Source organism: Somniosus microcephalus, chromosome 30, assembly GCF_052327205.1.
Source record: "Somniosus microcephalus isolate GS21.2 chromosome 30, FLI_Smic_1.0, whole genome shotgun sequence".
NCBI lineage: Eukaryota > Metazoa > Chordata > Chondrichthyes > Squaliformes > Somniosidae > Somniosus > Somniosus microcephalus.
The window spans coordinates 22169652-22184857 of NC_141016.1; the positions used below are offsets into that span (position 1 = coordinate 22169652).

General features: G+C 46.4%; 1 protein-coding gene across 1 annotated transcript in view; it reads left to right on the plus strand.

The window, feature by feature from the left end:
• The first annotated feature begins 3533 nt into the window (after positions 1 to 3533).
• The window catches only part of LOC147098007 (electrogenic sodium bicarbonate cotransporter 4-like), a 156410-nt gene continuing 144737 nt past the window's right edge, over positions 3534 to 15206 (plus strand). The window contains exon 1 of the mRNA XM_085971204.1: positions 3534 to 3696. The gene's annotated coding sequence lies outside the window, so the exon portion shown is untranslated. The remainder of the gene's footprint in view (positions 3697 to 15206) is intronic.

A 15206-nucleotide genomic window follows, 5' to 3' on the forward strand; every position in this document is an offset into this window, starting at 1 on the left:
CTTCGTAGCAAGAGGGTTCGAGTACAAGAACAAGGATGTCTTGCTACAGTTGTACAGGGCCTTGGTGAGACTGCACCTTGAGTATTGTGTGCAGTTTTGGTCGCCTTACCTGAGGAAGGACGTTCTTGCCATGGAAGGAGTGCAGCGAAGATTCACCAGGCTGATACCTGGGATGGCAGGAATGACGTATGAGGAGAGATTGTGTCGATTGGGCTTATACTCACTGGAGTTTAGAAGATTGAGAGGGGATCTCATCGAAACTTATAAAATTCTGTCAGGCCTGGACAGACTAGATGCAGGAAGGATGTTTATGATGGCCGGGGAGTCCAGAACCAGGGGTCATAGTCTAAGGATAAGGGGTAAGCCATTTAGGACTGAAATGAGGAGGAGTTTCTTCACCCAGAGAGTGGTGAACCTGTGGAATTCTCTGCCACAGAGGGAAGTGGAGGCCAGTTCATTAAATATATTCAAAAATGAGTTGGATATATTTCTTAAGGCTAAAGGGATCAAGGGATATGGGGAGAAGGCAGGGACAGGGTACTGAATTTGGATGATCAGCCATGATCTCATTGAATGGCGGAGCAGGCTCGAAGGGCCGAATGGCCTACTCCTATCTTCTATGTTTCTATGTTTCTATGACCCCCGGAAGACGCAGTCCCGATTTTAACCCCTACCCGCACGGCGGGAATGATGCCTTTTTGGGAATAATAAATGGCGGCAAGGTGCTACCCACTCTGTTCCCATAGCGTTTTACCCCTGACCATTTTAACTCCCGGGATTTGGGGAGAATTGACAGGAAGCGGGGGCCGGCCTCGTAAATATTTGAATTTCAGGGCTTGATGGTGTCATTTGGACCCCGGGGCCAATGTAACTCGGAGGCGCGGGAGTTGCGCTCAGTCCCGGAGCCACTGGCGGAAGCTGGTCCAAGACAGATGGCAGCCAGAACAGGCCCAGCTGAGTTCTTTTTTATGGCTCTTTGTAAGCAGGCATGTGCTTCCTGTGTACATGTCGTGTGCCTCCTGTGTACATGGCATGTGCCTCCTGTGTACATGGCATGTACCTCCTGTGTACATGGCGTGTGCTTCCTGTGTACATGTCGTGTGCCTCCTGTGTACATGGCATGTGCCTCCTGTGTACATGGCGTGTACCTCCTGTGTACATGGCGTGTGCCTCCTGTGTACATGGCGTGTTCCTCCTGTGTACATGGCGTGTACATCCTGTGTACATGGTGTGTACCTCCTGTGTACATGGCGTGTGCCTCCTGTGTACATGGTGTGTGCTTCCTGCGTACATGGTGTGTGCCTCCTGTGTACATGACTTGAGCTTCCTGTGTACATGGCGTGTGCCTCCTGTGTACATGGCATGTGCCTCCTGTGTACATGGTGTGTACATCCTGTGTACATGGCATGTGCCTCCTGTGTACATGGTGTGTGCTTCCTGTGTACATGGTGTGTGATTCCTGTGTACATGCATGTACCTCCTGTGTACATGGCGTGTGCCTACTGTGTACATGGTGTGTGCATCCTGTGTACATGGCATGTACCTCCTGTGTACATGGTGTGTGCCTCCTGTGTATATGTCAAGTGCCTCCTGTGTACATGGCGTTTACCTCCTGTGTACATGGCGTGTACCTCCTGTGTATATGTCAAGTGCCTCCTGTGTACATGGCGTTTACCTCCTATGTACATGGCGTGTACCTCCTGTGTACGTGGCAGTTCCTGGGGCTGGGGGAGTGGTGGATGAGAGGGGAGGGGTATGGGAGGTGTGGGGTGGGAAGGCAGGAGGGGAGGGCTGGGGATGGGGGGAGGGTGTGAGGACAGGGGAGGGGCGGGTGGGGGAGGGGAAGGGAAGGGGTGGGGAGTGGAGGGGATGGGAGGGGAGGGGATGGGGGAGGGTGTGAAGATAGGGGAGGGGTGGGTGGGGGTGGGGAAGGGAAGGGGCGGGGAGGGGAGGGGGTGGGGGGAGGGTGTGAGGATGGCCTAAGTTCAGGCAGTGAATGGTTCAGAGCCACAGAGTTTAGGTGAGTGCCAGTGAAAGCTGAGCTGTGGCAAGTTTCGTGCCCACTGAGAAATGGATTGATTGAGACCAGCTCAAACTCACTTTCCAAAGAATAACATCAAACTACATCTCGTTGGGCCTTTATAGCAGAAAAAAAACTATCCAAGGCGCTTCACCAAGGTATAAGGAAATAGGAGGAGCAGTCATTAATAAGCACCTGTTCTTAAAGAATAATGATTAATTTTTTCCATCAAATTCATTTGACCAGTGAGTGCTGATCACATCGCCGGGTGTGGGGGAATGAAGCATTGCAGGAGTTAGTGGCTCTGACTGTGAGGGAACAGAATAAACATGGAGTCATTAAAGCCAAGTGAGCTGTCTCCTCTCACCATAGAATCATAGAATGGTTACAGCACAGAAGGAGGCCATTCGGCCTGTGGAGCCCGTGCCGGCTCGATGCAAGAGCACTTCAGCTAGTTCCAATCCCCCGCCATTTCTCCGTAGCCCTGACATTTTCTTTTTTTCAAGTTCTTATGTAACTCCCTTTTGAAAGCCATGGTTGAGTCTGCCTCCACCACCCTTTCAGGCAGTGCACTCCAGATCATAACCACTCGCTGCGCAAAAAAGTAATTCCTCATGTCGTCTTTGGACCTTCTGCCAATCACATTAAATCTGTGTCCTCTGGTTCTCGACCCTTCTGCCAATGGGAACAGTTTCTCTCTATCTAATCTGTCTAGACCCCTCATGATTTTGAACACCTCTATCAAATCTCCTCTCAATCTTCTCTGCTCTAAGGCGAGCAACCCCAGCTTCTCCAGTCTATCCACATAACTGAAGTCCCTCATCCCTGGAACCATTCTTGTCAATCTTTTCTACACCCTCTCTAAAGTCTTCACATCCTTCCTAAAGTGCAGTGCCCAGAATTGGACACTATACTCCGGGGCATCATTACTCATCCCAGTTACTGTAATAATAATTCTTTACCCAAATGGTGATTGACACAAATTCTTTAGCAATGTGTCAGCCCTGGCCACTGAGTCAGAAGGTCGTGGGTTCAAGTCCCACCCCAGAGACGTGAGCACAAAAATCTAGGCTGACACTCTCAGTGCAGTGCTGAGGGAATGCTGCACTGTCAGAGGTGGCGTCTTTCGGATGAGATGTTAAACCGAGGCCCCGTCTGCTCTCTCAGGTGGACGTAAAAGATCCAATGGCACTATTTCGAAGAAGAGCAGGGGAGTTTACCCCGGTGTGCTGGCCACTCAACCAACATTGCTAAAACATTGCTGTTTATGGGAGTTTGCAAGCTGCAAATTGATCGCCGCGTTTCCTACATTACAACATTTACTTCAAGATTACTTCGTTGGCTGTAAAACTCCGAGGTCGTGAAAGGCGCTATATAAATGCAACTGCCCTGGAGGTTAAAGGCTGTAGATCCATCTGCAGCACTAACAGACCTGACAAAGTGTGACTCTTCGATTGATATTGTCTATAAAGCACAGCTTGACACAATTTTATCAGTCAATATTCACCGCAGAACTGGCACTGGTGCTGGGCTGACTGGTCCTCATTGCACAGAGCGTTAGACTAGGACATCCATCATATCCGGGCTGACCAGAGGATGCTGTCGTTCATCGGGGCCATTAAATGAACCTCAGTCAGACTGTCCCTCTCTGCTTCTGTCCCTGCAAGGATCTGAAGGTAAGATTACCACATGCCAAGAGGGAGCGGGAGTGTTTCTGATCAAAATGTCGGCGGAGTAAGCCTGTTATTTTTTAACGGTGGGGCTGACCAGATGGGTCACAGTGTGTTTTTGTGCTCGCAAATATTCCTGCATACTTTATATGTCTGTCACAGTTTTGCCATCCTGTAGGACTGCATTTTATATGTAGCATTGTTTTAACTTTTTGGTCTGATAAATAAGAATTACAATATCGAGCAAAATCCCAATTTAATTTCTAAACTTCATGACACATGTTCCTGGGGTAAATGTCTGATAGCTGATTTTACTAAGTGGCTGCATATATACACAAGCAGACATACTGATCACCTTTACACAAAGCCTAACAGAGATTGAACAGACCCAAGACACTGACCGTACAGACACACGGTGGCATAGTGGTTAGCACTGTTGCCTCACAGCGCCAGGGACCCGGGTTCGAATCCAGCCTCGGGCGGCTGTCTGTGTGGAGTTTGCACATTCTCCCCGTGTTTGCGTGGGTTTACTCCGGGTGCTCCGGTTTCCTCCCACAGTCCAAAGATGTGTGGGTTAGGTTGATTGGCTATGATAAATTGACCCTTAGTGTTAGGGGGATTAAATACGTGAGGTTACGGGGATAGGGTGGGATATGTGTTGGTGTAGGGGTTACGGGGATCGGGTGGGATATGTGTCGGTGCAGGCTCGATGGGCCGAAATGGCCTCTATCTGCACTGTGTGGTTTCTGTGATTTCTGTGACAAGACACTGACCGCACAGACACAAGACACTGACTGTACAGATACAAGACACTGACTGTACAGACACAATACACTGACTGTACAGACACAAGACACTGACTGTACAGACACAATACACTGACTGTACAGACACAAGACACTGACTGTACCGACACAAGACACTGACCGTACAGACACAATACACTGACTGTACAGACACAAGACACTGACTGTACAGACACAAGACACTGACTGTACAGACACAATACGCTGACTGTACAGACACAAGACACTGACTGTACAGGCACAAGACACTGACTGTACAGACACAAGATACTGACTGTACAGACACAAGACACTGACCGTACAGACACAAGACACTGACCATACAGACACAAGACACCAACTGTACCGACACAAGACACTGACCATACAGACACAAGACACTGACTGTACAGACGCAGGACACTGACCATACAGACACAGGACACTGACCGTACAGACACAGTACATTGACCATACAGACACAAGACACTGACTGTACAGACACAAGACACTGACTGTACAGACACAAGACACTGACTGTACAGACACAAGACACTGACTGTACAGACACAATACACTGGCCGACAAGACACTGACTGTACAGACACAAGACACTGACTGTACAGACACAAGACACTGACTGTACAGACACAATACACTGACTGTACAGACACAAGACACTGACTGTACAGACACAAGACACTGATTGTACAGATACAATGGCCTTGTTGCTGAATCGAGGCATTTCTATGAGGCCATTCTGCCGACCACAAGGATGCCACATTGACTCCAGCTGATGTTTCCGGGGTCGGGGTAATTTGCGGTTTCTGGGACGACTCCCTAACAGAAGCTGCGGAGTCTGCCTGGAAAGGGGGTGTGCGGGGGGGCACAGAGAGATTGGCTGAGACCTCGGAAGCATGCTCAAAGTCCTCCAGAAAATGGCCAAATTAAAAAATAAAGGCACGGAAATGCCTCTGATTGATTACCATGCAACTGATCGGCGAGCCTTTTAGTCTTTAACTGGCCCTTCCAGCAGAGTCACCAGTGGACCTGGGCGTGAAATCCGAGAAGTGACAGGGGAAGAGCGGGAAGCCAACAGAGCAGCTTCCAATATTCCGCCCAAGTCCCCTTGGGTTACGCCCGAGAGCAGGTGCAACCGGAGCTTGACATCGAAGCCAAGGATCCCGGTACCCAGCAGAGTGTGCTATTTATAATTAACCAGGTTCGGCATGATTGCCGGCTCGTTGAACCATTCGCTTCATGCTCCCCACACCGTGAGCCCCTCACCTCAAGTGTTGGGGGGGATGGGAGCGCGGCGCACCCCTCCGGTCGGCACTGCCGCGAAATGCGTTTTGGCAGCAAGGTGTTTGATTAATGGCCCTCGATTAACGTAGGGACTCAAGTGGAAACAAGGGCAGAAAGACCCAAGGATGTGATTAATAACCAAAGTGAGCGTGGAGCAAAACGCCTGTCCAATAACTAAAACCATGAACAAAAAACACCATGAGTGTAAAGTGGGATTTCCATTTTTGTATTCACGACTGGTCCCCTGAAACTCTGCACAGAAGCAATTTCACTGAAGGAATACCTTAAATCATAGACTATTGGAATGTATTATTAATAACTCCACCGTGTAACCAGCTGTATTAGTATCTATTAGTAACACCAGTCAGTTTATATGATGTGAGAATACTAAACAGGCTGCATTGTTTCTAACGTTCGGTTTCTATATCAGTAAATAATACTCTGAATATAGGTTGTACAATGACTACCAGTATGTATCGTAAAATGACACAATCAGTATCTACTATGTAATCTGGGTCAAAATCCTGGAACTCCCTCCCTAACAGCACTGTGGGAGTACCTTCACCACACGGACTGCAGCGGTTCAAGAAGGCGGCTCTCCACCACCTTCTGAAGGGCAATTAGGGATGGGCAATAAATGCTGGCCTTGCCAGCGACGCCCACATCCCATGAACCAATTTTAAAAAAAATCACACTATCAGTATACACTAAAAGTTAAATCTGTATGTTTTGCATTTCATCATCAGGATATATTTTTGTTAGGCAAGATGTTAAGGGTTACGGAACCAAGGCGTGTAAATGGAGTTGAGGAACAGATCAGCCATGATCTCATTGAATGGCGGAACAGGCTCGAGGGGCCGAATGGCCGACTCCTGCTCCTATGTTCCTTGCTCCCTATTCCACTGGGAGTGCAAGATCACTGAATTCATCCTCACAGCAGACCATTATCAGTGTACATTTAACTAATAATATTTGCTGTTGGTTTTATTACTGATTCCTTAGCAGATTATGCTTTCCAACCAAATCGGTGAAGGCAAACTATTCATGAAGGTGACAAAGATTGGATTTGTCTTTTAAGCTTGGGGTAGAAATGAAAACGTGAACCATCGCCTGTGTAATGTGACTTTACTGAGCAACAGTAGGTTAATCTCCACATGCACTGGGCTGGCCGCGGCTGGAGTGGCGGCGCTTGCCTTGAAAGCGCCTTTGGTGACAGCATTGATTCGGTTTCTGTCAGTGCCGGTAATACGTATGCAAGTGCAGCCGAGCATAAAGGACATTCATCCTGAATTAAATCATTTAGAGGAGCCCGCAATATGAGAAACTGTCTGGGCTTCACTCAGTTTGGAAACGTTTTCCTTCTCTGTGGAGCTCCATGTCAGCCACGCTAGACGCGGATTCTCACAGACAGCATTGTCTCCTGGACATCTGGCTCTGCAAACCGATGTTCTAATCCAGGGGGGCTGTTTTTAACCATGATTTCTGTGCTCATGAAAACAAGCAACATTTGCCATTTCACACACCCAGGTCAACCCCCCCCCCCCACCCCGCTCTTTCCCCCATAACACGACATATTTTCCTTTCCAATTCCATTTCTGGAGGTCACGTTTGAATCTGCTATCACCACACTCTCAGGCAGTACATTCCAGGTTGTAACACCTCGCTGCGCAAAAATAAATTCTCCTCATCTCCCACTCCAGTTCTTTGAAGCTCTCTCCTGTGCCTCAGCACTGTGTCCCAACCTCAACCTCGGGACGGCTAGTGGCAACTTAGTGCTGTGGGCCGATATCAGCGAGGACCTCGGTTGAGATTGGCTAATACAATAGCGAAATACGGTGGATGCTGGAAATCTGAAAAAGCAACAGGAAATGCTGGAATCACTCAGCAGGTCAGGCAGCATCTGCCGGAGAGAGAAACAGAGTTAATGTTTCAGGTCGATGACCCCTCGTCAGAACTGGATAAAGTTGGAGAAGTAACAGATTTTTAGTTACAGCTGCCATGTGACTCTAACCTCGGCCCCTATGTTTTCTTTTCTCTCTCACATGGCAGCTGTCGATCATTCTGCCATCGCCATTTACAATTCATCTAGAGCCATCTTTTGTTTCTTAACTTGTCCCATTACCATCTCCTTTGGCCTCGCACCATCATCCCTTTTGTCTTTTAATCTCTCCTGCCTTCCATCCTATCACAGACCGTCCCTTGTGTTCTTTCCTCCCCTCCTCCCTCTCCCTGCCTCACACTTCCTTAAAAATCTGTTACTTCTCCAACTTTTTCCAGTTCTGACGAAGGGTCACACACCTGAAACGTTAACTCTGTTTCTCTCTCCGCAGATGCTACCTGACCTGCTGAGTGTTTCCAGCATTTTATGTTATTGTTTGAGACTGGCGAAACTCATTTCATCAATACAAAAGCAAGGTACTGCGGATGCTGGAAATCTGAAATCAAAACAGAAAATGCTGGAAATACTCAGCAGTTCAGGCAGCATCTGTGGAGAGAGAAACAGAGTTAACGTTTCAGGTCGATGACCCTTCGTCAGAACTGGAAAAAGCTGGAGATGGAACAGGTTTTTAAGCAAGTGTAGGAGCAGGGAAAGGGAGGAGGGGAGGAAAGAACAAAAGGGACGGTCTGTGATAGGGTGGAAGGCAGGAGAGATTAAGAGACAAAATCTGATGATGGTGCAAGGCCAAAGGAGATGGTAATGGAACAAGTGAAGGGATAAAAGATGAGTCTAGAACTCATTTCATGTTGGGCTCCAACAGCCAGCAAACAGACTGAGGAGATTTTCATTTCATCAATTTGGATTTGATTTGAACCCAAGTCCAAGAGGTGAAAGAACGTCTCTGACCCACGTGACCACTCATTGCCCTCAAAAATAGGCCAAGGTTGTGGGATAACAACATACAAATACTCAACTCTGGCATTCCTCCTCCACTGTGTTAATGGAGACATTAAGCTATTTCTTTTAAACAAGTTAAAACCTCTACTGAAATAGCTTGTGCACTAATATTCCAGGGCAATGGTGGATTAGGGTTTCTGAGGCCGATATTAAGCCACGTATCTCATGGGATGCACAGCTTGTATGGAGCCTGTGAAGTTTTGCAGTGTTGGGGATACTTAACAATGCCTTCAAAACTCGATGTAAAATACTTTAAAATTCACAATGAGATCCACGGCGTATCCGTGACTTCCCGAGCTCTGCGTGAGCCATGCAGCCTGTGAAAATGTAGAGTCCGACCCAAAGTATATCCCTGACTTTTCCCACCTGTCCAACAAAACAACTTCTCCAAGTAAAGGAGACTTGGCTTTGTAAAGAGGGGCATTGAATACAAAAACAGAGAAGTCATGCTAAACCTTCACAAATCATTGGTTAGACCTCAGCTGGGGTATTGTGAACAATTCTAGGCCCCACTCTTTAGGAAGGATGTCAAGGCATTGGAGAGGAGGTTTACCAGGATGATACCAGGGATGAGGGACTTCAGTTATGTAGAGAGATTGGCGAATAGAATCATAGAATAACACAGCACAGGAGGAGGCCATTCAGCCGATCGCGCCTGTATTGGCTTTTTGAAAGAGCGAACCAATTAGTCTCACTACCTGACTCTTTCCCCATAGCCCTGTAATTATTTTCCCTTCAAGTATTTATCCAATTCCCTTTTGAAAGTTACTATTGAATCTGCTTCCACCGCCCTTTCAGGCAGCACATTTCAGATCATCATAACTTGCTGCGTAACTTTCTTTCCTCATGTCACCTCTGGTTCTTTTGACAAACACCCTAAATCTGTGCCCTTTGGTGGTTGACCCATTTGCCACTGGAAACAATTTCTCCTTATTTACTCTACCAAAACCCTTCATGATTTTGAACACCGCTATTAAATCTCCTCTTAACCTTCTCTGTTCTAAGGAGAACAACCGCAGCTTCTCCACATAACTGAAGTCCATCAACCCTGGTACCATTCTAATAAATCTCCTCCGCATCCTCTCTAAAGTAATGACATTCTTCCTAAAGTGCGGTGCCCATAATTGAACACAATACTCCAGCTGAGACCTAACCAGTGGTTTATAAAGGTTTAGCATAACTTCCTTGCTTTTGTACTCTATTCCTCTATTAATACACCCCCAGGTCTCTCTCTATTCCTGCACCCCCTTTAAAATTGTACCATTTAGTTCATATTGCCTCTCCTCATTCTTCGTCGCAAAATATATAATTTCACAATTCTCTGTGTTAAATTTCATCTGCCATGTGTCTGCCCATTTCACCAGTCTGTCTATGTCCTCCTGAAGTCTGTTACTATCTGCCTCATTGTTTACTACATTTCCGAGTTTCGTGTCAGCCGCAAACTTTGAAATTATGCCCTATATACCCAAGTCCAGGTCATTAATATATATCTAAAAGAGCAGTGGTCCTAATACTGACCCCTGGGTAACACCACTGTATACATCCCTCCAGTCTGAAAAACAACCGTTCACCACTACTCGCTGCTTCCTGTCCCTTAGCGAATTTTGTATCCATGGTGTCACTATCCCTTTAATCCCATGGGCTTTAATTTTGCTAACAAGTCTATTATGTGGTACTTTAGCAAACACCTTTTGAAAGTTCATATACACATCAACCACATTAGCCTCATCAACCCTCTCCTTTACTCAAAGAACTCGATCAAGTTAGTCAAACATGATTTGCCTTTAACAAATCCATATTGACTTTCATTAATTAACCCATACTTTTCCAAATGACAATTAATTTTGCCCCAGATTATTGTCTCTCAAAGTTTCCCCAGCACCGACGTTAGGCTGATTGGCCTGTAGTTGCAGGATTTATCCCTCTCCCCGTTTTGAACAGGTGTGTAACATTTGCAATCCTCCAGTCCGCTGACACCACCCCATATCCAAAGAGAATTGGAAGATTGGGACCAGAGCCTCCGCAATTTCCACCCTTACTTCTCTCAGTAACCTAGAATGAATCCCATCCGGACCAAGTGACTTTTCTAATTTGAGGACTGCCAACCTTTTAAGTACCTCCTCTTTATCTATCTTTATCCTGTCCAATATCGCTACTACCTTCTCCTTTACTGTTACATTGGCAGCCTTCTCTTCTTTGGTGTAGACAGATGTAAAATGCTCATTTAGTATCTCAGCCTCCACGAGAAGATTCCCTTTTTGGTCCCTAATTGGCCCCACCCTTCCTTTGACTACCCTTTTACTATTTATGTGTTTATAAAAGACTTTTGGGTTCCCGTTTATGTTAGCCGCTAATCTTTCCTCATAATCTCTCCTTGCCTCTCTTATTCCCTTTTCTGGATCTCCTCTGTACTTTCTATATTCAGCATGGTTCTTTAATGTATTATCAACCTAACATTTGTCATAAGCCTCCTTTTCCTGTTTCGTTTTAATCTCTATGGGCTAAAATTTAGGGGGTTTAGCACCACCTGTTCCCGCCAGATTCGGGGGGGGGGTGGAAATAGCGGCCATCGCACTATCGCCCGTTGCCGGCGGTTCCCGCGGCACCCGCCATTTTCGTCAGGTCGGCAGCGCTGCCATTACCTGCACTCACCGAAAAGAATTGTAATGAGTCGGAGCGTGACGTCAATCAGTGTGCAAGGCCGAGTTGATGCCCGCTTATCCATTTTGGATTTTCCCGCTCCTATTGCCGCCCTCTCTAAAGCACGCCGGTGCGTGCAGCCGTTTAACACGTTTCAGCCGCGTTAATGGCCATGAGGTGTCTGGCAGGGCTTGGCAGATTGTAGACGAGGATGGAGGCTGACAAGTGGAACACACCTCCGATAGATGCCAGAACGTCAAACACCTCCTTTGCCAAGGTTCTTCATTTATACTTGTATTTTTTGCCCATTTAGTGGGGAGGGGGTTGCATTTTCTGGCAGCTTTCCAGGAGGCCTACTGTGTTTGTGGGTCAGTAAGTCAATGGGTGAACCCTTGTGGAACCAGCTTTTAGCTCAGAGCTGAACACATGTACAAAACTGCAAATCCCTCGGCGGATTCCCAGTAAATAAAAAACCAAATTGCTAAACAGCATCAGATTGCCTAGAACTCCATTACAATGTTTAAGAACATAAGAACATAAGAAATAGGAGCAGGAGTCGACCATTTGGCCCCTTGAGCTCTGCCATTCAATAAGACCATGGCTGATCTTCTACCTCATCTCCACTTTCCTGCACTATCCCCATATCCCTTGATTCCCTTAATATTCAAAAATTGATCGATCTCTGTCTTGAATATACTCAACGACTGAGCCTCCACAGCCCTCTGGGGTAGAGAATTCCAAAGATTCTTGAGTGAAGAAATTCCTCCTCATCTCAGTCCTAAATGGCTGACCCCTTATTTTCAGACTGTGACCCCTGGCTCTAGACTCCCCAGCCAGGGGAAACATCCTCCCTGTATCTACCTTGTCAAGCCCTTTAAGAATTTTAGAAGATCATCTCTGATAAGATCTCTTTTATCTTTATGATAGCATCACCAGAGCGTCACCACCTAGCAAATCTGGATACAACTGCTTAAGATTTTCAGGAATTATAATTAATTTATTCAAAATTCCATAACCAATTATTTATCAAATAATTATTTTGTGGTGAGTATGTAAAACCCACTAAAAGCTGGCATGATTACTGCATGTTTAGACACCTCAAGAGTAACCAATGGGGAAAAATTAGTGTCACAGAGAACACAGATTTCATGAACTCTTAAAATATCAACATACAGGAAACTTTCGATTAACCAGCCACTAAATAACCAGAACGCTCTATCCACCGGCAAAATTCAGGAGTCGGTTCAGATAACTTTTTTTACTTTTAGTTACTTTTTTTACTCCATTTGTGGCTGTGCAAGGGTGTAGCTGAAGCTGTTGCTAAGCTACAGAGACGCTTGCAACTTGTGCCGATTGTTTTGAAGCACAGGGTTTGTTGCTTTATACGGAGCTCTGAGCTCCATATCTTTTACTACAGCGTTCGGTTATCCGGCATTGTTGATGGACCGGCACCAGGTCAGTCCCGTCCGTGCCGGATACCAGAAAGTTTCCTGTACATCGGGTGGCAGGTAATATTGTTGTAGCAAGTATGGCAACTGTTCCGTACATGGCCTACAGGTTCGCTCCTTGCTTCCCCGTTCCCCTTCGCTGCAAGCGGGAGGCCGACGCGGCCTTCGGCCTCTCGCTGAGCTTAGCGCTGGAAAGAGTGCGTTACACCACAAGATCAACACTTGGCTGATGTTAATTAGAAGGAAGCACCAAAATACCGGTGCTGCCTGCGTTCTCTCGGTGGGCGGCCGCTAGCCTTGGTCGGCGCCATTACCGGCAGGTTTCCGGCGTACTCGAATTTTTAGCCCTATATCTTTAGTCATCCAGGCGGCTCTAACTTTGGATGCCCTTCCTTTCCCCCTCATGGGAATGTGTCTACTCTGTACCCGAACCATCTCCTCGTTGAAGGCCTCTCATTGTTCCATTACTGTTTTGCCTACCAGAAGCTGGGATTGTTCTCCTTAGAGCAGAGAAGGTTAAGGGGAGACCTAATAGAGGTATTCAAAATTACATGGGGTTTTGATAGAGCGAGTAGGGAGAAACTGTTTCCTCTGGCAAGTGGGTCGATAACCAGAGGTCATAGATTTAATATAATTGGCAAAAGATCTAGAGGGGAAATGGAGAGACATTCCTTCACACAGAGGGTTGTTAAGATCTCCAACGCACTACCTGAAAGGGTGGTGGAATCAGATTCCAGAGGAACCTCCAAAAGGCGATTGGACATGTACTGGAAGAGGACTCATTTGCAGGATTATGGGAAAGAGCTGGGATGTGGGACTAAATTGGACAGTTCTTTCAAAGACACAGGCACGACGGGCCGAATGGCCTCCTCCTGTGCTGTAAGATTTTACGACTCTATAAGTCTCTCTTGTGCTCCAACCAGCCACCAAGGGCAAGAGCAGCTTGTCCAAATGAGCAGATTATTTCTATTTAGCAGGTGTCAGGAAATTACCAGATTCGGCAAAATATGTCCCAAACTATTGGCAAATAATTGGATTGGCCCTTCTCAAACTCCTGCTCAGCATTGGCTTGGAATAGTTCGCAATTTTAAAGACACTGCAATAGCGGCAACTTGTTGATATGAACAATATTTTTAATGCAGGAAATGTTCAGGCTCTGACATACAGTACCATGTCTTCTGAGGTGTTGTAAAAAGCAATCTAAAGCAGAATCTAGGCAAAACAATCCCTCACACGATACACATTGATTATAGATCCCTCAGCAACAGTGAAATCATATAAACTACACTCGCCATAACACACTTGGATCTGTCTCTCTCTCTCTCCAGTACAGAAATCAGATATTCCCAATCATCCTTTAACACAAGCTTTTTGTGAAGCTCAGAAACTCACCATTCTAAGGGAATGAGTTATTTTACATTGCAGATTATTGACTTGATGCAACAAAACATCCCTTCTAGTTGTCTGCTATGAATTTGGTGACTTTTTCTTTTAAATCGAGACTCCATGCAAGCTGATTTGAAGCTGTTATATGTTGCAGTTTGCGTAGTGATCTCTCTTGAACAGAGAAGATGTTTCCCTTCATGGGGGAATCTAGAACGAGGGGGCATAATTTCAGAATAAGGGGGCACCCTTTTAAATTGGAAATGAGGAGGAATTTCTTCTCAGAGAGTCGGGAATCTTTGGAGTTCTCTTCCCCAGAGAGCTGTGGAGGCTGGGTCATTGAATATATTTAAGGTGGAGATAGACAGATTTTTGAATGATAAGGGAGTCAAGGGTTATGGGGAGTGGGCAGGGAAGTGGAGTTGAGACCAAGGTCAGATCAGCCATGATCTTATTGAATGGCGGAGCAGGCTCGAGGGGCCGAATGACCTGCTCCTGCTCCTATGTCTTATGTTCTTATGTAACTCCAATCGCCACTCCCCGCCAAGTGACTACACGTCAAAGACCCCGGCTCACAGCTGAAGGAAGCACCTCAGCACCGAACGCACAAAATCATTTACCGGGGGCAGCGACGTTTGGCTCGAACGTGGGCTTTTCCTTTTTGTATAAGCAGCTTGTACTCCTTTCCGCAAATGAGAGAACGTGTGTCAAATGTGCCGGGACCGTGCAATTTCCCTAATTCTGTCAGCTTTATGAATTCGTCACGATGTATTCGTGCAAATGAAATGACACTTTAACATTTTATGCCGCGCATGCACAAGTTTCAATCAATTATTTCTGGAAGCTCAGTGCCAGGGATTAATCGGGTTTGACAGCTGGATCACACCACAAAGGGGCAGTATTGATTTTCAGAGGCAGCAAAGATCAAAGACTGCAGCTCATTATGTTCAGTTTCAAGTTAATTAAAGGGGCAGCATTGGCCTGGTGAAAAACGTCGTGTAGGATACGTACATAGATGCAGGTGTAATGATAGGAGGTCATTGAATCGCTGGCCTGCCA